Here is a 23,880-nt window from a genome sequence, read left to right on the forward strand (position 1 = left end):
ACTCATACTCATACTCATACTCATACTCATACCGCACACGCATACTGGGATGGGGTGGGAAAAGGGGTAACTCGACCGGCCGATCGAGTGACTCGAGGAGCGTCGGGGCTCTGTATTTATACCCTCTCGGCGATCGACGGTTTGGGCAAAATGACGTCTGCGCAAAATGATTGGCCGATTCTTGGGAGGCTCGGCTCCTGATTTGCATATTCGTTACCTTCAGCATTTATCGCGATATTTTAAAGCGAGTGACTACTAACTAATAGTAGCCACCACCAGGATTGGTCATTCGGTCATCTGGTCAAGGATCGTGAAATAAAAATGCCAATATTCATTTCCAATAATTTTTATTCATTAGTTATTGAGGAAAAACGAAATTTTTTACCAAAAGTTCGCCGTTTCGACGGTGGGACGGTCAGTTCAATGCCAATAAAATGCCAAATAATGATAGTAACTCGTTAAATACTGGAATTAGAAAAAAAATGCATAGAATCTTTCTTTGTAGAGGATGTCAGTGCCTACAACTTCTGCGTAAAAAGCTTTTCGCCAGCGTCAATAATTAATTGGATATTTCCTTCTACACTTTTTAGCACGTATTATTCTTCCGACGTCTGATTTCTTTTTAATTATAGGAAATGCGTTTTTCTAAGGTACATAAACTATTGGAATTGACTGTATAGCCAATACATCCTTAAATAACATTTCTTACTGATTCACCCTGTGCTCTTTTACGGTGAATGTACCTATACAAAGAAGAACTCTTTGTAACATTATGCATTTCTATTGAATGACACTCCTCTACGTGATTGAGCTATCTAAACGATCTCCCTGAACTAACGACGATGCACTCGGTTTTTCTAATCGTGACGTAACATCCACGTGAGTTTAACCGAACTTACGGTTACCTAGGCGTGCGTGTTCATCCCAGACGGATCGTTAATCAGCATCTGTCACGTTGCACGGCAACCCATTCTGTCAATGGCAGCCGCTTTCGTTTCGCAATAATTGAATACCAATTCGATTCGAAATTAAAACAACAGGCGCATTGTACAAAGTAACCATATTTCATCAAACATTTTCTACAATTCATCTCCATTGTACTGACGCGAGTCCGAACGCACTGCGAATTTGATGAATTCATAGAAAAATTTTATACATAAAAGAACAGGAGTGTATATAGGCATTGTTAAAGCATAAAACAAATTCCAATTCTATTTCGTTTTTTAAATCGATGTTACTAATGATTAGTTTCGCGTGGAACTCGTCAATCTGGTAATATCAGTCATTGGTTCGAAAGTTGGACAATGTTCCCGACGAGTGCAACATGTGGCTCGCATCCGTATCTCTCTTTACGAGCTACAGCTATTAAACGAAATTTGTGGCAGCCCGGGTAACTACCGCTGGCTGGATATTGTAATAGTTGTATCGGCAATTGCCAGGCCGGTATCTAACTCCGGCGGTAGTAGAAACGGCAACGGGGTTGCTAAGCTTGTAACTTGTAACTTCACTCGCAGTTTGTTACCTCGGTATCTACTACCTGCTACCGAATATCCATCGCTGTACACATTTTACTGAGATTGGATCCCGGAGATACTTCCCATGTTTCTATTTCGTTTGTACATTACGAGAAATTCAACGTCGAATCTGTTTACACAAAAAGATATTTGCTTCCCTAATGGTTTATGAACTTCATCGAAATTAAATACCTTTACGTATGATATTCGAAAGACACGAGATATTTGAGTGGATAGCATTTCCATCGTTTGGTTAATCGCGCTACCGGTTGCTCACCTGTCAGGTAATGAAATACAAATGGTCGGAGAGAGCATTACCCCTTTACCGGTTTTCTCCAATGCGCCTTTGAACGGTTTCTTCCGCCGGGTGTCCGTGACTATCGCCAGCCGCAATTGACGATAACTACGAGTTGTTGGCCGGAGCTATTGCCCTCGATAAAGGTCTTACGGGAGCACTTACACCTACGGGGGATCGTTTCGTTCAATGAGTCACGCGCTTCCTGCGATTGTCTCCGCGCGATCCCTATCGATACCTCGACGAAAGTATACTAATGCGAATTTATCGTCACAATCCCGTGTACTTATCGTTCTGTCAGATTCGTTTTACAGTCGTCCGAAAGCGCTTACACGTTGATGATACAAGTTCGACACGAAATATTTTATACAAATTTGCGAAATGATAAACTGTATTAGCGATAATGACGAGGCATGATCGAATTAATGAAACGGACACTAAGGAAATATGTTTTCATCCCCTCTTTGATAATTTAATGAACCCGTGTTCCACGCAATTTTGTCAGCTGTACATCTCGAAAAGCGAACGATTATATCGCGAGGGCCGCTGGCGATACGAGCAATTAAAGCGATTTAAAGCGGTTCAATTGCTCCCATTTCCCACTCCCATCCCATGTACCGTGTTATTTCAAAAGATAAATCGTACCAAATTAAACTAATGTCGATAAAAGACACAATTTTCATTCCATAGCTTATCCGTTCATACTGTGGTTCGAAATTTTTGAATACGCGCTTATACGTTCACCGAGAGTTTCAAGGCAGCTGAAATATTTTAGACGGCAAACGAGAAAACGTCTCGTTTGGTTAACGTTTGACGGTTGACGAAGCGTTTCGAGCCTCAATTTTGCGGAGTTTCAAGGTCCCCGGCGTATTTCAAACATTTCACGAGCATATATTCGACGCCTGACGACGCTTTAATTTTCCAGCATTGTCGCCGCGTTGAAAGCCGGTGAAAAACAATTTTTCAACCAGGAGATTTTCTTCCCCGTTCATCGTCCCGGATTTCGAGACACGTTAAATATTACTTTCAACTTGTGCAAAAAGCTAGAACGGTTTCCACTAGAAGAATTGTAAGGAACGATGGAGCAATCTATTCCAGAAATTTTGTATTTGAGAACTGCATGAAAGTACATTTAAAACTGTCGTGTATTCTTTTTAACGCGTCTCCGGAACCCACAGAGATCTTCCTTCTTTAAAACGTTATGCACGAAAGCCTGTTGGGAGTCGAGGACCCACGGCACGTGGAATTCCATAGAAATTACCTTTATTACATCCCTCAGTCTCACGATTCCCCGTCGATTTCCGAGAATTCCACGAATTTCTTTCGTGACTCTATAGATTTCTCGTTTTAATACTGCTTTCTATTAAAATAATAGTTCAGTCAATTAATAGAAATTAAATAGTTTCGATTCGTTTTGCAATATTCAGGAATAGACAGATCACCTCGGTAAGAATTTATGTTTTGATAACGGTGCTGAATCAGATATCACATTCTTATATTGAAAACTCAGAAAAAGTACTCTCGATGGAGGGTCGAAAAAAAAATGCAGCTTCAGAGACGCATCAAGATGGGATTCGAGGTCCTAGGAGAATTCCGAGTTGAAAATCGTTGAAAGCAGCGCGCTCCGGAAAAGGATTATATCTCTGCGAGCAGTCTAATATCCTTCCATAAGCGAGTACGCGTATTCACTGTACGAAAGAGTGACTTAATAAAATGGGTCACGGTGGATTCAGACATTCGCGACCGAATTTCTCGGACCGTTTCCAGTTTTACTCACATTCCTATTACAACACACGCGTCCCTGTAAAATATATACGAACGGTTACCGTATAGTATTTATCAACTGAAAAGCTTGTCGTCGGTTTGAGTTTAATTATTTATTTTCATTGAACCGTGGGAAGATCCGCGTTAAAAAATTGAATACCCGTTTCGATATCAGGTGAAATGCAAATTCGGTTGGGATTACGGTTTGGGAGGGAATTTATACTAACGCGAGCGTACTAAATTACCGGGGGACGTAAAGCGCGTTATTAATGGCATGCCTCGCGATATCATCCGATTTTTCGAGTATCGACCATTAGTTCTCGTTTCCACGGTCCTTCTGCTCCTTATTCGTGCTGTTTTCACCCCGTAAATCCTCATCAACCGGTGGGTCGAAAGCGAATTTCCCGGTTACCTATAAATCACCAGATGTGATTACGGTTTTCCATGACAAAGCAGAATCTCTATATTTGTACTAGAAATAAAAAGTAGCGATATCAACGAGGATATTTATCAGAGACGTCAGGTATTGATAAGAAACCGGAGCATTGATCAAATATCCGAGGATAACCCGTATTCCTATAAAAATTTCATATACGTGGCCACGAAAAAGGAATCCCGGCTTGAAAAGCGGTTGAGAAGTCGCAAACAGGGTTATGAAAACACGGCCGGGGGGTACCGACCCGTTTTCTCGTCGACGAGGACACCTTTCAATTCGAACATTGATCGACCGAGGGAGAGGGGAAAGGGGACGCAGGTAGTCGACGCTCGACCTCGTGGCCCGATGTCACGAGCCGCGCGCGTATCAGTCGTAAATCGTCCCGTGGTGGTTGTTGCGCGTCGAATAGGGCCCCGATAAATCATTCCACGGCACGGATCAGTTGCGAACGGCTCGGTAAATAACAAGTGTCGCTAACAATTTGCTTGTGCAAGCGATTTGGGGATTCGAGTTCACGTTCAATGGGACGATCATTAGTTCCTTATTTTACCTTTTTTTCACTCTGCAACGACGAAACGTTAAAGGGGACGGCATTGTGTTGGGATTAGATACGCCGAAGGAGATTCGAGCGGTTCACCTGTGAGACGAGCGGAGTGACTGAAAGATAAGGCAAAAGAGAGGAGAAGAGGAAACAACGGGAGATGAAGGGCCGACCCTGAAGAGAGATCGGGCCTGGCAAGGCCAGTTCGCAGAGACAGGGAGGAGTAACGGAAAGGTCGTCAGCCCCTTGAAAAAGGGGTCGAGGCCTGCGAGCAGCTTGAAAGCTCGGTCACAATAGGTTGCCTGCAAAGCTCTGGTTCCAGGGGGTCGGAGGCGGAGGAGCAGGGTGGCGGGGTCGGCGGGGACGGGGGAGGTGGCACAAGCATGTGCTGCGTCCTTCAAGGTGCCGAGAGGGTGTTCCCCTCGAACGGGGGGAAACACGGGTCCGGGACGGGGAGCAACAAGGGTACGGGCACCTCGGTCGGCACCCAGGACCTACCCCTCGAGTCTCTCTGGGCGGCCGGTCTCGATGACGGTATGGGATTCCCTCAAAGGTGTTCCTATGCCAATCATCATACCACTCTAGCTAGTGCCACGTCCAAACCTGACGATCTTTGGAAGGAGAGAAATCTCTCTTACAGGTAGACATCTTTTGGAACGCCCTTAGCATTTCATTTAACTAGATTCGTTTGAAAATAATTAAATGACAGGGATTCCAATCAATAATACAATTTTTGTATTTAACCGAACATTTATTTTCTTATACGCGGGAATACAATCCTTAATCAGAGATTTTAAATCTTCGATTTAATACACTTTACGAAACGAATCGCGTCTGTCATTAAACGACACGAAACTATCGAGAACGATATCACTCTTAGAACGCCTAACACTTCAACGGGCATCGACTCGTCAATCACGGACGAGATATGGACGTCCGCGAACGAGACGAAGTTCTTCCGCACGTCAACTACGTCAACGGGGATCGGCTCGTCGCTGAATCTCCACGAGAACAACCGATCGCTCGAGTCGCGAGACGGCGACTTCTATTCGACGGACATCGAGGATTCAAAAGACACGTATCGACGATTCTTTCCCAACACGCCGACCACGTCGGGCCTAGGATCCTCTTCGGATCGACAATCCGTGGAAACGCAGCTGGGATCGAAGGATCTCCCGGATCATTTGTGGGCCGCAGCGATGGAAGATGGTTTTTCGAGGTTCAACGCGATGAAATCACTACAGACGATCACTAGACAGCCGAGACCCAACCACGATTGGGTCAAAACCGAGAGGATCTCGAGGTTCACCAAGCACAGGACCATCAGTCGCTCGCCGCAACGGGAGGAGGAGATATGGACATCAAAGTTGAACGAGGACAGCGTTTCGAGTTACGCCACGCAGAGGATGAACGGGCCTCACAAGTGCCACCATCAGACCAGAAGAAGCTCGTCCATGTCCATCGTCGCGGACCTGGCGATGACGCCCGAGGGATCCCAACAGAGCTTCGGCAGTGGAGAATTCGTGGTGAGTCTCTATGTTGTCTCGGTGTCGTGTCTAGAACAGAATCTATGTATTTATTTTTATCAGTAGAATATGATAACTTATGTTATCAGTTAAAGAAATGTAACGTTCATAAACATTTCTTTTATCCTTCAAACATTGCAAAATGTATTCACATTCTGCACATGCATTTCTTCTATAAATGCGGTTTAATAAATAGTAAAGTAAATTGATTGAAAAATGGTTAGAGATCGGTACTTGTAACGTTAGATTCGTAGAACAAGGGATGAAATTATCCTATCAACGGGTCGTTGATAACGCGATTCATCCTATTTAGCCGGAGGTCACGTGACCCACTCGGCTAATCAATTGTCGACCCCGACGGGTAAAACGTAGCTGGAAACCGATCTCAATGAGATCTATACGCCTTGTAACACGGCGGCAAATGTCTCTCCGTTCGTCCCATGATAGCGATCCAATTGCGATTTCGAGAACGCTAGCTTCGCTTCATTGTTTCTAGCGAGTACACAGTTTCCGTCTAAACATCAAGTACTATCAGTCGTCAGTTCATGTATTTGAGATTTGCAGGTACAAATAGACTGTCAACAGAGAAATGCAAAGAAAAATCGAATTAATTCTGTTTATGAGTGCGTACTTGATCCGAATTCACGTCAAACGTGAAAGCGGATAATTTGAAACATGCCCTCGATCTTGGAAATGTGGATCGACTGTCGCCCGTAGACGAGACGACCTCGAAAAGCGTCGCGGTGAAAAATCAATGGTGTGCCAACCTGTTGCCTCGAATTATCGTTTCGCGTGAATTTTAACCGAAGGCCTTGACTCTCTAATTACACCTGCTCCCTCGCGGCCTTCCAATAGCGTTACAGGAATTGTCCGTCAAAAATGCTTTTCCCTCCTTTCGGAATACACAGCGAGATCGTTAACGCGATTCCACGAACGGAAAAGCAAACGTCTCGACAGTTTCCCGGGAGCAGTCTAATTGCCGCAGTAAGCAATTATGCTAATTGCACCGGTTTCTCGCGTTCAAGATACAATCGTGTTTACGAAACAGACATCGATATTCCGTGAAACGGGTGCAACGATCACGCGAGAACGGGCTCAATGGGATCGTGGATAATCCACGATAGCACCGGATGCGGACAATTTTACAAAAGATCGGACATCGCGTCCGGCGTCCATTAAGTTATTGATTGAGACGAGAGACCGTGGCTCGAAGATCTGAAGTCTTTCGAGAGTTTTGATAAGTTCCAAGGTACAAATATAACCACAGTCTGGTTTATCTCTGGGACCTGGTGGCATTAATCATCCTCAACGTGACGCGTCAACGTCGACAGGCCAAGTCAAATCGATCTTCCGCGTTTAAACTTCCGCCTTATCCTTTTTCCTGTTCCGCTTTCGTCGGGATCTCTGAGAACCTTAAATAATCTGTTTCACCGAGATACGTCGGGCTTTAAAGCGATAGAAGGCCAATTCCAAAAACGAGATCGTATAATTAATAATTGTTTGTCCAAAACCTTGTCCACTTGAGAACGATCTCATATATTTAACTTATCATATAAAGTAATCTGTTATTTTAACAGTCGTGTGCAAATAGTGTAAGTAATGGATTAGCGCCGGCAGAGATTAAAGCTGCGAGCTTTAACGCTCGGTGCCAAGAGAAATATATATTTTGGGACACGGGGGGGAAGCAGATTACTGAAGAAACGTAATTAACTCCTTGAAGAACGGAAGCTCCCTTTGAAGGCTGAGAATTATTTCCGCGTCCCGCCTCTTTAATTTTCATTTAATTTTCGGACTTCCCACCCGCGTCTCCTCCGGGATTCGTCGAGAATTTCAACGAGCCCAAAGTTTTTGCCCCTCGTAGTCTTGGGAGCAACGTGGAATTTCGCGACCTTTAATGCATGATAATTACATTCCTCCGAATGTCGAGGGTAGAGAATCATCCATTCTCATTTTACTAAATATTAACCATAACTCTTGACATTCCAGAAAAATAGTTTTCTTCCTTGTCAAATCTAACAAATAGAACGCAATGACAATATACTGTGAATATAGAAATGACAACTGCCATTAGGGTTCTCAAAACTCGTTTGATAAAAATTTAATAGAAGAGAATTGAATTCGGGTTCTGTTCATTACAAATACAAAGCTTTTTTCTAATCATTTAAACAGATCGCAGATGGTTGAATTTATGAAAAGTATGAAGTATAAAGGAAGGGCTTGCGGTTATTGTTCTCATTGTGAACGTTTGTTACGTTTCCTTTGTATCCTTTCGTCGCGATACACGGCCGGCGAAGAACGCATTGTTCTTTTCCACGGTAAAACGGCACAGTTGAAAGCGTATTACTGCACTTGTTAACGAGTTTACGCTGCCGCGTACCGCCGCTGGTGTGTGCTTTCTTTGAAACTCAAGGGCCAGGTTTTCGCTCGTTCGCAACGAACAAACAACCCTGGAAACTGCTTTGTGTCACCGCTGATAAAAGCGCTTTTCGATTCTTGATCGGCTATTCCAAATCTAATTAAAAACCGTTTGATTTAAATCCATTCATTCTCCGAATTCCAGTTGCAACTCGAAAATTCATCTTTGCTCGAATTTTTTGGTTAATCGATGCCCGAACATTTTTCTATTGAAATCATGTTCGTCACGATTTTTTTAAACTTGTATTACCAGAATATTATTCAAACGTTGCTGCAGCTCCACATCTTGGAATTCCTCGCTAACGATGCGGAGCGGAGCTTACATTTTGTTAGACCGGAAGCAAGCAAAAAATTGGGAGGAGAACGATGCGGTTGATTACTTGACGAGAGTGCCGACCTCAAATCGATAATCGAGAGCTGCAATCCCCGTTGGCTAAAATGATAATGTTCCTGCGGGAAATCCGCCGCTTCGTTTCGCGCTCCTCCTCGCGAGTTTCAGCCAGGAGGAAAGAGTTGCCTTCTTTCCTCCCAGCTCTCCCAGATTACCTACGTGACTTCGAACCTCTTCCGGGTTCCCCTTTCTTCGTTTTCCTTACCATTTGGTTCCCTTGGTTGAGAATGCTACTCGCCCTGAAAAATACTCCTCTCTCGGAAACTATTTACAGATTCAAAATCGAGCTCATCTTTCGTACAGATAACAATTTCTGCAAGAATTCATGCGGATTTCGTTTGATCTATTCAGTGCGGAAACTGATAAGACACGGCATGTCTTATCTCTAATTTCATGGAAAATATTGCTTCAATTCTCTCTTAAGCATTTGTCAATTTTCCGAGGGCGATTAATCTCTCGAGGTTAATTGAAATCCACATTATTAATTTTTTCGATCGACGTAAGAAACGAGATCGGACGTAACTCACAGTCCTCCTTCGATTAATTGCCTTTCTCAGGACCACCTGTTGTTTGAACAATCTCCTATCTTCGGCGACAAATCAGATTGATCAATACTGGTAACAGTTATCGATCCAATTGAAAATCATCCTCCATGTTACCCTCACTCTCAATCTGTGTTAATTGAATTCAATTGACTAATGCAGTTTCCAATCGTGTCAATTGGTTTAGCTTTTCAAAAGTTCACACAGTTACTCAAGAGACAAAAAATCGACAAGCTTTTGTCACTTCAATATCGATAACGTTTATTATTATTAAAACGGTTTGCATGAAAGCTTAGCCACTGTAACTTCAATTTCATTCGCAGGTTAATTAAATTTACAATGGAATTCTACGTTATTGCGGATCAATGATATTTTTCTCCCGATAGCCTGTTTCCAGTACGAAGGATATTTTAATTAACAAATGGTTAACAAAAAACGTTTGAAAATTTCGATTTCTCACGATACTGAAAGAATTCTCGAGTTGTCGATTATTATCGATCAATTCGACAGAACAATCCGGAAATCTGGACAGGTGACAGGTAATCGACGGTAGAGCCTGATTGGCAGTGACCGATATTCGGTACGAACGCGATAACACATGCTGGGATGTACACGTTATATCAATTAAGTACCTCGAAACTGATCTGACTTAATTGGAAATGAGCATGAATACGCGGAGCTTCGCGTTATCATGCTTCGATTAATGCGAGTTCTGGGAAAAGAATATCAGTTAAAAACTACACGAAAATTGCAGATAATCAACTAACAGTTTAATTGACAAATTGGAGAGACACGTAGTTAGAATATTTTATGTAAATAATTTGCTAGGGAAAATAAGGAAGGGGGAAAATCAATTCATTGGTCCATGATAATTTTCCATCGCATCGAATCAGCGGAAACGAAGCCAAAGTCGATAATTTCTGCCGCTCGGAAGGCTTGATTCACGGTTCATTTGCATAAATACGAGGTCAAAGGGTGTCGATTAGAGGCGGCTCTCGGTAACGAAATTCAAGACCCTTTTCTTCCCCGAGGACGTTATGCATCGCTGCGAGGGGATGCGGCTGCCCGTTTTGTTTCTTTCCGTCCTAACGAACCCCCGGCTAATGATTATTTATAAGGAAGACCGCGTCTTGAAAAGTTAAATAAGAACTCGCGATGCAAACAATTTTTGCTCTGCTCTGTTTGCCTTCGTGCTTAACCCTAATTAAATATGCAAGTGCTTCGGCAACCTTCAGTTTATCAGAATTATTTACTGTTGCTCCCTCTCTCTCTCTCTTCTTGCGTATCGTTTCATTAAATATAACTTAACAAAGTATCTAATTGTTATTCTACCCGTCAAATTCGATTCGCAGACTTGGCGAGTTGTCGAATTGAATTTTTGTTGCTCGTTTCAAGAGACACTGTCTCTGGAAATATTTGTCGCGATGCATAAACAAGAGGCCTTCGATTCCCAGGGGCTCGCGTCGTACCGAATAAAGCTACACGTGTTCTTCACTCTCGAATCGCGTTTCCTGTCAGTCGAATACCAGAAATCCGCGGATTTTCTTCCTGCGGGATCGAACCGCGTATCCCTCTACCGAGGAATGTAAATCAGTGAAAACTCGACGCTTCCAGCTGGGAAAAGTTTGATTCCCTTCAGACAGGAATCAAACGATAAAATGCAATCAATAAAATATTAAGTGGATGAATTTTATTAATAATTTACCGTCAGTACAGTATTTAATGTTTAATTAAAGTGATTAAATGATGATTCGGGTGTTTCTGCAGAAGGAGTTTCTCGGGAGGTATTTCAGAAGAAATATTTATCGTAACGAAACGAAGTATAGCCGAGAGAGGCGCGGCCGTGCGCACGAGAATAACTACGCTACTCCCGCATTTGCATATCACCTTTATTTCCGGGAACATTGTGAATCACGGGCGCCCGTTCGCTGTAAAACGACGCTTTTAACAGAACTAGAAGCCTGTTCTTGGTCCCGTATTCTTGTCTAATAATTCACGGAGCCCCGTTTTTCTCAGTATTAAACTACCGGACAATATTCTAATTGCAAGACCGGGTCAAATTCAACTCGAGCTTCGTATGAAGCAAAAAATTCATTTAGGAATTAAAATGATTCCTCGAATTTCGTTTGCAGTAGCTATGTCTCACTTGATTTACTGGCTTATCGATCTGAAGATTAATAGGTTCTGTTAATAACCAGTTTCTCGTACGTAGACGTTTCAGAAGTTTTATCCTGTACTCGTTACAGAACAAACGTTGACCTAGGTTGGCGAAAGAAGTCGCGAGACGCGTGTGGGCGTGTACACTCGCCCACGTTCTCAAACCGGCGAACTTCCAACTTGAGGAATACATACGGCTCGTTTCACACAAGTTTTCTCTTCGCATGTGGTGAATTATTTAAAGGAATTCTGAGTGCATCCCTTCAAATTTTGTCGCGTACATTTCTCTCACAGAAGACAGTTGCCTTAAGTGTATCTCTGATAGGTCGGAGTGCAATCTTGATGGTTGCTTTCATATCGTAAAAAATATTTACACTCTGTTTTCATTCAAAAATTTCACAAATATTTCATTTACGTGAGCATAAAATTTTATCAATGTACAAAAATTTATAACGAATTTTTATATTATTTTCTGATTTTATATTAATCGATGCTTGATATGAATTTTGATGAATTTCATAGAAGTTCTTCATATGAATTTTCATGCAGCTCATCGATCAGCTGCATTCTAGCAATTTAATAAATCGAAGTCATAATTAAACACTTGCATTTTTTATTTCGTTTCACGCGGAGGTACATATTAATTCTCGTTCTACGTTCACATTAGTCAGGTTTCTGTCAATAGTCGAACACATATTTCTGTTTGAACAATCCAACTGGGCTCTACTCATGATTCATCGAATGTGTCATCGTCTCGATTCGGTTATAGCGAGTACACGTGCGCAGTTTGAAAACTTGTTCGCGAGCCGCGAGCGCGAGGCATGCAACTGCAACGCGAGCAGCTTTTACTCGTAAATAGATTGTATCGAGCACGGTGCGAGTCGAGAGGCGAGTCGGGCAGGCATTCGAGGCGAGCGTGGAACGCCTGGTCCATCGTACCTCGCGCGAAAATTGATTTTTCCTTCCGATATCACGTGGCCCAGACAGTTCGCACATTCTTCTACACGTTTCAAGGCCGGTTAACATCTGCGTTTTTTCGATAAAGTATCAAGGAAGTGCATTGAGTGCTCCGACGACTTTCTGTGCCGTGCGTTTACTCAGTGCAGTTGCATTTCGCAGTGAATTGAAATACAAAAGTGATCCTGTGTTATTCATATATTTGATATACATCGATCCTTCCATTGTGAGAAGTGTTGAATTATATTTTAGTTAAAAAATGAGAAGCAAATCCCTATAGATTACAACTATCAAATTTTTCAAAGTTCCCAAGGCCACAATCTTATCAATTTCAAAATTCTAAAGATAGTAATCGCAGTGAAAGTCATGTACACGAAAACGGAAATCGAATCTTATTTTACAATTCTATAAATGTTTGACAATGATTAAGGATAGACTTTCCATCGTAGTCTAATGAAAGACGTCACTGAACCAGGAATCCCCGGTATTCGAAAGTGAAACGTGAAGTAGCTGACCTCCGTCGACGATACTGTATACTTTAAACCAACTTTGAAACTCGAACGCAAAATTACTGTGTGTAAAACAAATCGGTGATCGTTTTCTAACACCTTTCTCGCGATCACGGCTTTCCGGCTCTCCGATCTAGATAATAACGATTCGAAAATCAACGCTCTCGTTGCCTCCTGTTCCTTCTGCTCACGGTTATTAGTCACGCTAGATAATTGCAACTAGTTGCGTTAGGAGAATATTACTTTAGGCTGGTCAGTTTTCCAGGTATTCATCGTAAAATACTCGTCCTACACAAGTACACCCACGCGTCTCAGTCCGAGGATAATGATCTTTTCGCTCGTCCAGCAAATCAATTTTACTTTTTTTTGATCCTTCATCTACGAAACTTTAGTCGTTAGATTTTTGCCAAGAAACTTAGAATTTTCCAATTATTCCGTTTGATGCAGAAGTCGTAGTGAAGTGTGAACGAGAAGGAATTTCAGTAGAAAGTGCTAGTATTGAACTGTGCATGATTTTCATCTCTTTTCGCTTGGCAAGATTTACGACTTCCCACCACACAGACAGATTTATCGTTAGCGCGAGTTTCTCTCGTGCTTCCATCAGCCACGTGCGCAACATATATAGATAGACATTGCTTAGATAATCAATACATTCCTGAGTTCAAAAATACTTTCATGTTTCTTTGTTGTTCACAGACTTGTCATTTAAATTATAAGTAAGAACCAAAATGACAATTAAAGTACAAATTCCATGAAATATCCATTGTATTTGCAGTCGGTTTACAAAAATTCTGATCTGACTAAGTACAGTTCGCATCCTCTTTTTGCAGTATACAAATAGACTCAAAATCAGAATAATCTAATATAGAGTAACAGAAGAATTACTACATTACTAGTATTAGTATTAGAAGTATTACTAAATACTTGCGAGTGCGAACCGGAAAAAATTTCGAATCAAACGAACGAACAAACGAGCCATCAAACCCAATGGAGCGGAACGAATCCCGAAACAAAATAAAAAAGTCGATGTGATGTGATCGACGATGGTCGAGCAAAGAGCCTGAGGAGAGCATTCGTCGGGCTTACATGTCCCTAACGGAATTGATTAAACGATCTGCGCAGAAAATCATTCGATAATTCTAAGAGGGTGTGGCTCCCAATTTGCATAGTTGCTCCTTCTCAATTCATCGATAATCGTTCAAAATTATTCGGGTTATTTAAAAAGGAGTGACCACTGATTTGAAGTAGCCACCTTTAGGATTGGTCATTTGGTTAAGAATCGTGAAATTTATTTGTATTCATTTATTAATCAGAATTTAGCCATTTTTAGTGCATTTCCCATTATATTGGTATTGTTTAAGTGGCATGAAAATCAGGACGTTAGAGCCCCACAAAATAGGGGATTAAAAAGTACATTGATTGATATTCGTATATCTTATCTGTATTATTAATCTATTTAAATTCTTGTAAAAATTAGACTATTCTACTTCTGGGATACTTGCTGTACAAAATTCAGTCGATTAAAGTTAAAGAAAGAGCAATTTGCAGTGTCGCGGGTGACAAATGTACAGTTTACGGTTTGCATAATGCAACAGCAGTGTGCAATTGAAACGGGGACGGTAATATTTCGGCGTGGGAGGAGCAGACGTACACAACTGGAAATTTTGTGTCCAGGTTCTCGTTAGCCAGCCGGGCCGCGTTAATTATTCAGCGACGTTTTACGCGAGCTTCTTGCCGTGGCCCGGTTTAATAACGCGGCCCGCCGCTATCTTCTATCAAATATGAAAGAACCTTCGCGTACGTTCATTTTATCAGCATTAGCGAACCGCGGTTGTAGACAGTGAAATATTTTCCTACAGTCTTCCCAAGGAGTCCCGTGGGGAACATTTCGTTCTTCAAGTTAACAAACTGATCTTCTGAAGAGAGAGTTCAAACAAGAAAAACTCTCCTGAAGGTTTAAATACTTTCTTCCGTTGAGTCACGTTTAATATCTTTTTTTTCAGTTTTTGTATGCGTCGTACGTGAAATTTACTTTTCAAACTGCATTTTGAATCGAATTAATGCAATTGCAAACCATGAAATTGAAGAATTATCGGATATTGGTAACGATCTCTTTACTTGAGAATCTCTCGCTGTGAAATGTATTCACCGTCAGAAGGGCTGTCCTATCAAGTGTACCGGACCAGAAAGCAGGGTGAAATCGGGCGCGATCCACATAAAACGCGAGTAAAATCTTTGGACCCGGCGGACGACCGCGGAACGGCGTCGTAAATAAGATCGTCGTTCGCAAGATTTCCGTGTCTTTGTCCCCGTCGACGAATCGATTCCCATTCGATCGTACGATCCGATTCCTGCTGACGATCACGATTCTCCCACAATGGATCCAGAATCTGGATGGATAATCTTGTGACAAAAATCTTAGTCGCGATTATCATAAAAGGCGCGAGATTCTTTCCTATTCGACAAAAATTTGCTGACACTCCCATTCTTGTCGGAATAACAGAATTTCTTGAATGCAAGATAGATAGATAATCCCGCGGCGTCTTCTATCGATAATAGAATTCAGTTTTTTCGTGACCCATTTTCTGAACGGAGGAATCGCTATCGCGAGACCGTAGTAGTAAATCGAGCGAACCGTCGTCGTCGGACAGGGAGAGAGTCGTAAAGGCGTTGGAATCGAGCCGCGATCGCTTCCTCGTAACGTTTTTCGAACGACTTCCAGCGAAGTTTCTAATGGCCGTAGCGAAACAGTCGCAATTACTGGCTTTATTGCGAAAATAGTGTAATTGCCCCTCGATTCCAACCAGAAGTATTAATAAAAATGCAAAACGTTATATGATTTCTCGACGTAGAACATATTCATAGTAGAAATAAGAGTAAAATAATTGAAATCATCGAAAATAGAGCTGTATTATCCGTGGGAAAACATTTTCTATCAAACCGGATTTTTCCAACGAAATCTCATTTACCCTGGTTTTTTGTCGACAAAAACATCGGTGAAGTTCTCTGGTAATTAACAAGTCATGCGGCCCGGCTGGAAAATTGGCCGTGGTTCTTCGTGGTCATTGCTCGGAAACGTTTGGGGGAAACGACAAGCTTCCCGAGTTTTCCCGGAGTTTTCGGTCCTTCTCTATTTATCCTCACGGTTCCCAACGCGGGCTTTACCTTGAAAACTTGAACAAAAGTTCGCCGCGGAAAAGCTTCCGGTTGGATGCTCTTCACCGTATCAGCGGCTCCCTTTTATATACGCGTGATAGAGTAAAGCTTCTTGCTCGTTACAGTTTTTTACCGGTTTTAGCAGTGGAGTATCTCGTGGGAAAATTAAGCATGTAAAAAGAAGAAGAGGAAACGAGATGAAATTTGTCAACTCGATTGATACCCGACACAGTCTCGGAAGAAGAAGCTACCACTGATCTCCATAATTGTTCTTCGAAGATGTCTATATCTAACGCCGCGATGCAATTAGCATCTAACAGGCACTAAAGCTGCATTAGTTTGCCATTTGGCGAAGCCGTGGTATGAATAATACACGTAGTTTCTTCTACGTTTCATTGCTAACTGAACAAACTTCGATTATAATTAGACGCGGCTGTTTCCAACTAACACAGCCCGCTATTTATCGTTGGAACGAGCTGAGCGCGAAAGTTTTCGCACTCCCGGCGACGTCTTCGCGAGAATCCCTTTATCCCGGAGTCTCGCGTAATAAACTTTAGAGTCGCGTTTTCGTGGAAGAACCTCGAGCTTGTATTTTATCTGACACGCTGCGACTCAATTTCGTTTTGCTGAGTTACCGTAAAATCATTTATATCTTTCGAGATTCTATTCGTTTCTACTTATACTATTCATTTGTATCGATGAAAATTCTTGACGATTTCCTATAAAACGACCAAATAGTTGATGTGGAGAATATATTCTTTGTGAAAATCGTTGGAGATTGTATTCATTGCTTATACGTATTCGTTCGCGTTGATAAAACGGTGTTGATAACATGCAATCAAGAGTAATTAGTACGTATCGGTGAGCGCGACTGGGTTCAATCGCTCCGATATTTGCTCCTTTCGCAAACTGCGATAGTAACGGTAAAGCCGCGTCTCTATTACCTCCGGCAACGATTATCGCCTCTGAAACAACGCCCTGTTTGGACTCGTTTAGAGCCTAATTTGCGGTCTCCCGGATATTGCCTCTGCTCATCCTCATCTTCTTTCGTTTTCCGCGGCTTCCAAAATTAGAGACAGAGCAAAAAATCGTTCGGTCTTCGTTACGCAAATTACATTGCCTTTTAAATGTAAAATGCTTTACTCGGAATACAAAACTGCTCTTTAAACTCCGGTTTGCGTTTTCAGGAACGTAGTTCTCTGTTATTTGTAACCGATTCAGACCACGAGATTGCTTCAATTGAAATCTGGCGGACCGCGAATACGCGCATTGAAGAACCTATCCGATTCACTGTTTTAACAAATTTCGTGTACACGGGAAAATAATGTAAGCTGGAACGTCTGGCCAATCGCCATCGTCCGAAGATCGATAATTAATTCTGCAGAGGAGCTTATGCTACAGATGAATTATTCGCGTAATTTGGATGGCCGACTAATCACGGAGTTAAATCATCGATAAATCACGAGCTAGGTACAACGATATAATACCGTGAGGCAGTTCCAGAAATCATGCATGGCAAATTTCGTTTCTGGTTTTTTTTTTAGAGCATTCTCAACCTCGTCCACGTTCCTATTGAGTATTTTTAAACCTTTCTGCCTGGTCCGTCTCTTCTTTAAGAGCGTCTCGTCAGTTGTTCGGCGATCGTCCGATTTTTCACATCCGCCTCCCGATAGAAATTGATAAGATTGATCGTTTATATTAACAAAATAATTAGTCTATGTTTAAAAAATTCTTTTAGAAGTTTACTCTACATTTGTACTGTAACATTCACCTCGTTATTTTAAATAACTACGTTTCCATAATTTTTCTCTTTGAGGGAAATTGGAATGCAAACTCTAATGTGATGAAATTTTTACCAAGTATACAACAAAATTGCGCAACGTCAGGCAAAGGTAGGAAAGATCAGTTTGGTTGATTTCATCGGAACGTGTCCTCGATTTCTTAAAATATCCGGGCCACCCTCGTGGCTCGTTTCGACGGCCGAAAGACGTTGCGCCGAGGCGGTTTAGCTTCCTAAGCTAAAGAAGCCGCCGGGAAAAGAAAAGCGGGTCTGTGTACTCGGTGTGGTTAGAACCAAGTGGGAAACCGTGAACTGTGCCAAGGAGTTGCTTCCTCTTCTTTTTCTTCTTCTTCTTCTTCCTCTTCTTCTTTTTTCGATCGCCCCAATTTCACGGTGACCAAGTGCCCTTAATACCCTGCCCTTGCGTCGTTCTCGTCAAATGTTACCAGAGATCAGGAATACCTCGCGGAGTGTCACGAGATAACGAGTGAACAATCGAACGAGATCGATCGTTAAAGACATTGCGAGATCAGAGTGTAATCTGCGTGGAAACGCGTGGAGCCAGCGCTCGGAACTTCGAGCGCCGGCCGAGCTCGAGGAAAATGAGGATCTTTGTCGCCGGAGAGAGGAACTTCCGGTTTACCGGGGAGACCCGCCGAGGAGCGAGATGCCGCAACAGAAGTTCCAGTGCGGCGAGAGTAGAAACCGTCTGCCCGACTTGACCAGCGACATGTGTCGCCTGTTGTCTTACAAGAGTCTGAATGGCCTCGCGAGAGACAGACGAAGAAACGGGGGGGACGAGAAGTCGTCGAAACTCGGCGAGGAGAAGGTAAGAATCGACGGAGCTCGGGGAGGACTTACCGAGTGTTTATAGAGTATACGCTGCTGCTACAAATATTAAAAAATTCAACTCGACGCCTCTTGGTTATTCCGACCAGTTTCGCTTGGTAAGAAAAATAAAAGGGGCGAGGATGAGTGGATTCGATTAGGCGTTTTAACGGCGGGAACCCGGGGCAATCCAAAAGTTTTTCTCGGCCGGAGTTCGTTAAAGACGAAAAGTTTCGTTATCTGAAATGAGATCCGCGTCCTGGAAGTGAATTAAAAAATTCGCTCGACTAGAATTGAACCGGTTCAACGATTTCCGTATTCAATTAAAATTAGCATTAATCGCTGTCTGTTTGAGTTTCACATTCACCATCTACATCACTTCGATGTCAAAGGAAATGATCACCTCTAGACAGAATATTTCTTTTGATATTTAAAGACCAGTCCCTGCTTCCCAAAACACAGAAGATAGGAAACTCGTAGGGAGATTGATTTTACGATTGTGAATACGTATACCTTTTGATCACGAGGACGTTGGTGGAAAACGTAAATGGGCTTGCAGTAAAAGCTTCGGGCTGGGAATATCGATATGTAGGTGTACCTACTGAAAAGACCGCGAGCCAACGTCTACGATTTCGATATACGAGACGCGGACACCGTATCGATCGACTCATATTTTTCCGCAGTACTCCCGCAATAATATTGCCATTTATGTACAGAAGGACCGCAGAACCGATATCCAGTAACCAGTTTTTACGTAACCCTTGCTCAATATCCATTTGAACAGAAACTAAAATTTAGGGAGCCCCGAGATATATTTTTTAATCATTAATTCGTACCGCGCCTTTCATCAATTAACTCTTGTTAAAGTCGTGGCCAGCGTCTAACTAGCATAAGCATGTTACTCCGTTGTATAATAGCACTTCTGGTTAAAACGAGATTAGGGCAAAATTGAAGCAAAATCGGGATAGTGCGATTAGAGAGGAGGGTTAATTCTCAGATTATAACATTCGGGGATGTTTTAATCCGTAGATTATATTGAGTAATCTCATCTTTGTCTGTTCCCACTGTCACTTTTGATCCCCTCGAATCAAATGAGTTATCCTCGAATGAAATAACGAATTCTAATTTGCTTGCTGGTTGTGAACTCGAGAACGTAATCTTGTTCGTCTAACAGAAACGTCAAAAAGCTTGCGCATTTGCAGCGAGTAGAACCGGTGTAAGGTGCCGAAGGACTGGCTGGGGAAAACTCTTGTACATGAACTACGGAGGCGTCGAGCTCGCAGCCCTTCTTGACATTTAAAGCCCGCGCAAACCGTGGTAACGAGGTAAACGACCGACTACGACCACGCCAAACACTTCTCGTTCTGCTCTTTCGCGGCTTTTAAAAAGCTTCGCAAGCGACGCACGCTCGCCTCGTACATATTCTCTACAAGATCCGAACCTGTTTAACGGATAGCTTTACTACGACTTCTCTGTTTCTCTCCAGTCACTTGCCGTAATTGACAAAATAAGCAGTGGTTAGTTTCTCTGTAGCCAAGGCTTGTCAAACAATTCGCAACTTCAAGTGTTTACGTACAATTGCAATATCCATTTCCATCGTACTTGGAATTCATCGAACCTACGGTAATACTGATCCTTTGAGTTTAACTAAACAATTGTGCGGGAAAACTGCGCATCGCGTTTCAATTCTCGCTTTCACCAGCATCCCATAGGATAATTAACGGAAAAAGATCTCCGGACCGACATCGTTCTGATGGATGTATAGAAAAATAACGAGGTCATTACCGGGATCCAGTTACGAAAAGGGAAACCGAGATATGGGTATGGGGAGAATTCGATGGGCCGATGACGTACCAGTCGTCGTTTTTCATTTAAATCCACGATCTTTTCTCACGGGCTCGCGCACCGTGAAATACGCTCGAATTTATTTCCTGAACAGTATGAAAATATATATGAGCTGATTCGCGTGGTCGGCAACAAATGTTATTGAAGATTTTCATATATGAAGATAACTCACGATTTATTATACTTACTTGAAGTATTAGAAAAATGAAATGTCAAACCTTTAGATCACTGAATTTATTATTTGACAAGTGACGATGATATATAGACTTCGTTTCATTTACGTTTATCAGCGGTTCCACTAGAATAAATCGTTCATTAGTGTACAATATCTCGTACACATCGGATGGACGGAATTATTGAAGTGTAGAAAGCATCGTAAAAGTATGAGAACAGTACATAGGAAGTTGCTTTCCTTCGCTTCCTTTCCATCCGAAGAGCACGAAGAGAAAAGTACACGCCACTTCCGGTATTTACCATCGTCGCAACTTTCTTTCCATCGGGGATTAACCTCCCCCCGGGGAACTCGTAACTCTAAGGAATCTTGCAGGAAATTCACAGAGCTCGCGTTTCCCTCGGTAGAAAGCACATATGGCTTCGGATCGTTTTAGCAATTACAACCCTCTGTTTATCGTTTGACATTTTTCTTTTAACTTCTGTTACACGACATCTATACAACAGTGAATTCATTTTCTATCGATTTCACAACATTACGTTAAAAGCATTTACGAACGTTCGTATATAAAAATTATTCCCACTCGTTTTACTTTAATCTTTTAATTTAGAAAGCTCTTAGCCGTAGCGAGATTAACTTCGTTAGTTAGTTTGAAAACGGTGACACCTGGACATTTCCGCGTTGACATACACCCTACTTCCTAAAAGTTGCTTTCCCAACACGTAGGAAGTTTCATTCGCTTTCTCATTGTTTCCCCGACGCCTCTACTTCCCGCGGCATACGCGCGTACCACGGCTTCAAACGTTTACTAAATTCGTGGGATAAAACGTAGCAGGTTCAACCTCACAGAAGTATGCCAGACACCGTCAATGAGATTTTGAGCCAGTCCTCAGTTGTTGATTTTAGATTAGCAAGTTGTTAAGTATCAGCGTTAAGAATCAGAAAGCCCGTACGTTTTCTTGCGACGACGTTCGTAAGCTCGTCGGTTAGCGAGATTCACGCGAGAGGCGAGACGTCTTCCGGAAGATATGAAGCTCTTTTCCTCGGGCGCGACGTAATGCACGGCTTTCGCCTCCGTGGCGCGATAGCAGGTGCGCCACGGGGGTAGAAAATTCCGTGACCTGGTTGCAAAGGGTTATTACATCGCGTTGCGCGAGGGAGCTTCCGTAAAAAAGTAAATATCGAACGCGTAAGGAAGCACCGATGGGGATGAGCTTTACGCCGCGGCAAAAGCGTCGGGAAAAGTTAGATATAATGAAACACGGAAACGTAATACGCTTCAAATGGGACTGCCGCCGTCTCGTCGTCGCTTGTTGCGTAACTTCTTGTCTAGCAAGTTCGCGTTCCGAGGCAGAAAGAAGCCATTATTTAGCGCCACGACCAAGTCCATTGCTATTTCTACAGAAATTATGCTGCACGTTGATTCAGACCATGGAATAATTGCGTTTCCAAGTTGCAAAATTTCTCAAGATAGAGGAAGCGAAAGTACAGTTACGACGCAGTTAATACTCGTAAAAGCAACAATTTTAACTGTAGTATCTCGAGCGATCGGTTCTACACTTACTTATTCCTCGTTTGGATTTCTATAAGGGGAGAATTTCCCTAACAATAAGCTGTTATCTCTCGTGGTCGCATTGGTCTCTCGCTCACGTTCCACGGACAATTACGTTTCGCGTCGAAGGTAGCGCATAGTACACGTGTCTCGGGTGCATCGAATCACGTCACAACGAACGAACCGGATTACCGCAAGATTGTTCATGAATATTTCGTGTCCGCGCCCCGGGGCAACGGAGGAAGGTGCCACTGCCGGGCCTCGAAATATCGGTGAAACGCGCGCGGGTTTCGCTATTGACGAGATTTCGGGCCAGCAATTTACGCCCACGATTTAATACCACGTGTACACCTTTCAAATTTTACGACGAGTAGACGAATGATATATGTATTTTAATCAAACGCTAAATTCTCTGTCAAACCTTGAATATTTTTAGCAATCCATCATCCATCGAATGAATTAATGTAAAAGATTGATGTGTCCAAATAATGCCATTTTACGTGAAATTATTACTTGGAAACTTATATATCATCTGAACTTTATCACTATACATGATATGATAGATTATTTATCAGGGCTATCGATAGGCAAGGAGTAGTCGGGTGTAGAACTTGTGAAGGTGGATGTACACGGTCCGAATCACGAATTTACGATAATAAACGATGGGATATCGAATCGGGCGTGCCGCGTGTTTGTCATTCGATCGTTTTACAGGCCATTATTCGAATCGCGTCGCGTCGACAACGACCGATTCTCCGACGGCCAGTATTTTTATTATTCGCAATCGTGGCTCGCTTGCAAATCACCCATATCGATGGGAATCCTGCTCCGCCATAGAGAGTTAACTTAATAAAAGATATATAAAAAGCGATAAAACTGTCGCCGAACGAAATTTTATTGCTGTCGTTCTGGTTAAAAATAGTTATTAACTCGAATGTATAGGAACCGTTTTATTTAAAACCTGAAAACTATTAAGTATAAAGTTATCGGGCCGACTTTCTCGTGGTATTAATCCCGTATCGCGATGAAAGTCAGTAAACTGATACGGTGAAATTCACTTAATCGACTCGGAAACAACCGTAGATGGGAATTTCTTTGCGTTCGGAGAAAGGAGAGTTCTCTACAATTTTTATCAGCCCCTCTTATCGGCCTTTGCCCGGATGCGACGCTGATTACTCTCGTTTGTTCGATACTCGATTAACACCTTGCTCCGACCTTTCTATTTCACAGAAGGATCTTCGTTAAGAGAGGAGACTGAGCAAAGAATCTTGGAACGGTTCAGGACGGGGTGGGTCACTTGATTATCTCGATCGCGAGAAATCGAAGGGACGGATATAATTAAAATCATCTTAATGCTAATTTCGAGGAGGGAAAGAATGCGTTGAATTAAATGTGAATTTCCTGTAATAATTTCAGGCACAATGCTTCCTTAAGGATGTATTGACTATACAGTCAATCCCAAAAGTTTATACACTTTAGAAACGCATTTTTTAAAAAGAA

The 23,880-nt window shown here is 42.4% G+C and overlaps 1 protein-coding gene and 1 long non-coding RNA gene across 4 annotated transcripts in view; both read left to right on the top strand.

Moving 5' to 3' along the window:
- The window catches only part of LOC113464604 (uncharacterized), a 21,452-nt gene extending 16,562 nt beyond the window's left edge, over positions 1-4,890 (top strand). For both annotated transcript variants that reach the window (XR_003389452.1, XR_003389453.1), the window contains exon 3: positions 4,618-4,890. This is a non-coding gene — a long non-coding RNA (uncharacterized LOC113464604). The remainder of the gene's footprint in view (positions 1-4,617) is intronic.
- LOC108626994 (uncharacterized) overlaps positions 1-23,880 on the top strand; it is a 97,492-nt gene that overhangs the window by 44,529 nt on the left and 29,083 nt on the right. The window lies entirely within an intron of this gene.

Source organism: Ceratina calcarata, unplaced genomic scaffold (assembly GCF_001652005.2).
Source record: "Ceratina calcarata isolate Rehan_Ccalc_2016 unplaced genomic scaffold, ASM165200v1 scaffold436.2, whole genome shotgun sequence".
Lineage (NCBI taxonomy): Eukaryota > Metazoa > Arthropoda > Insecta > Hymenoptera > Apidae > Ceratina > Ceratina calcarata.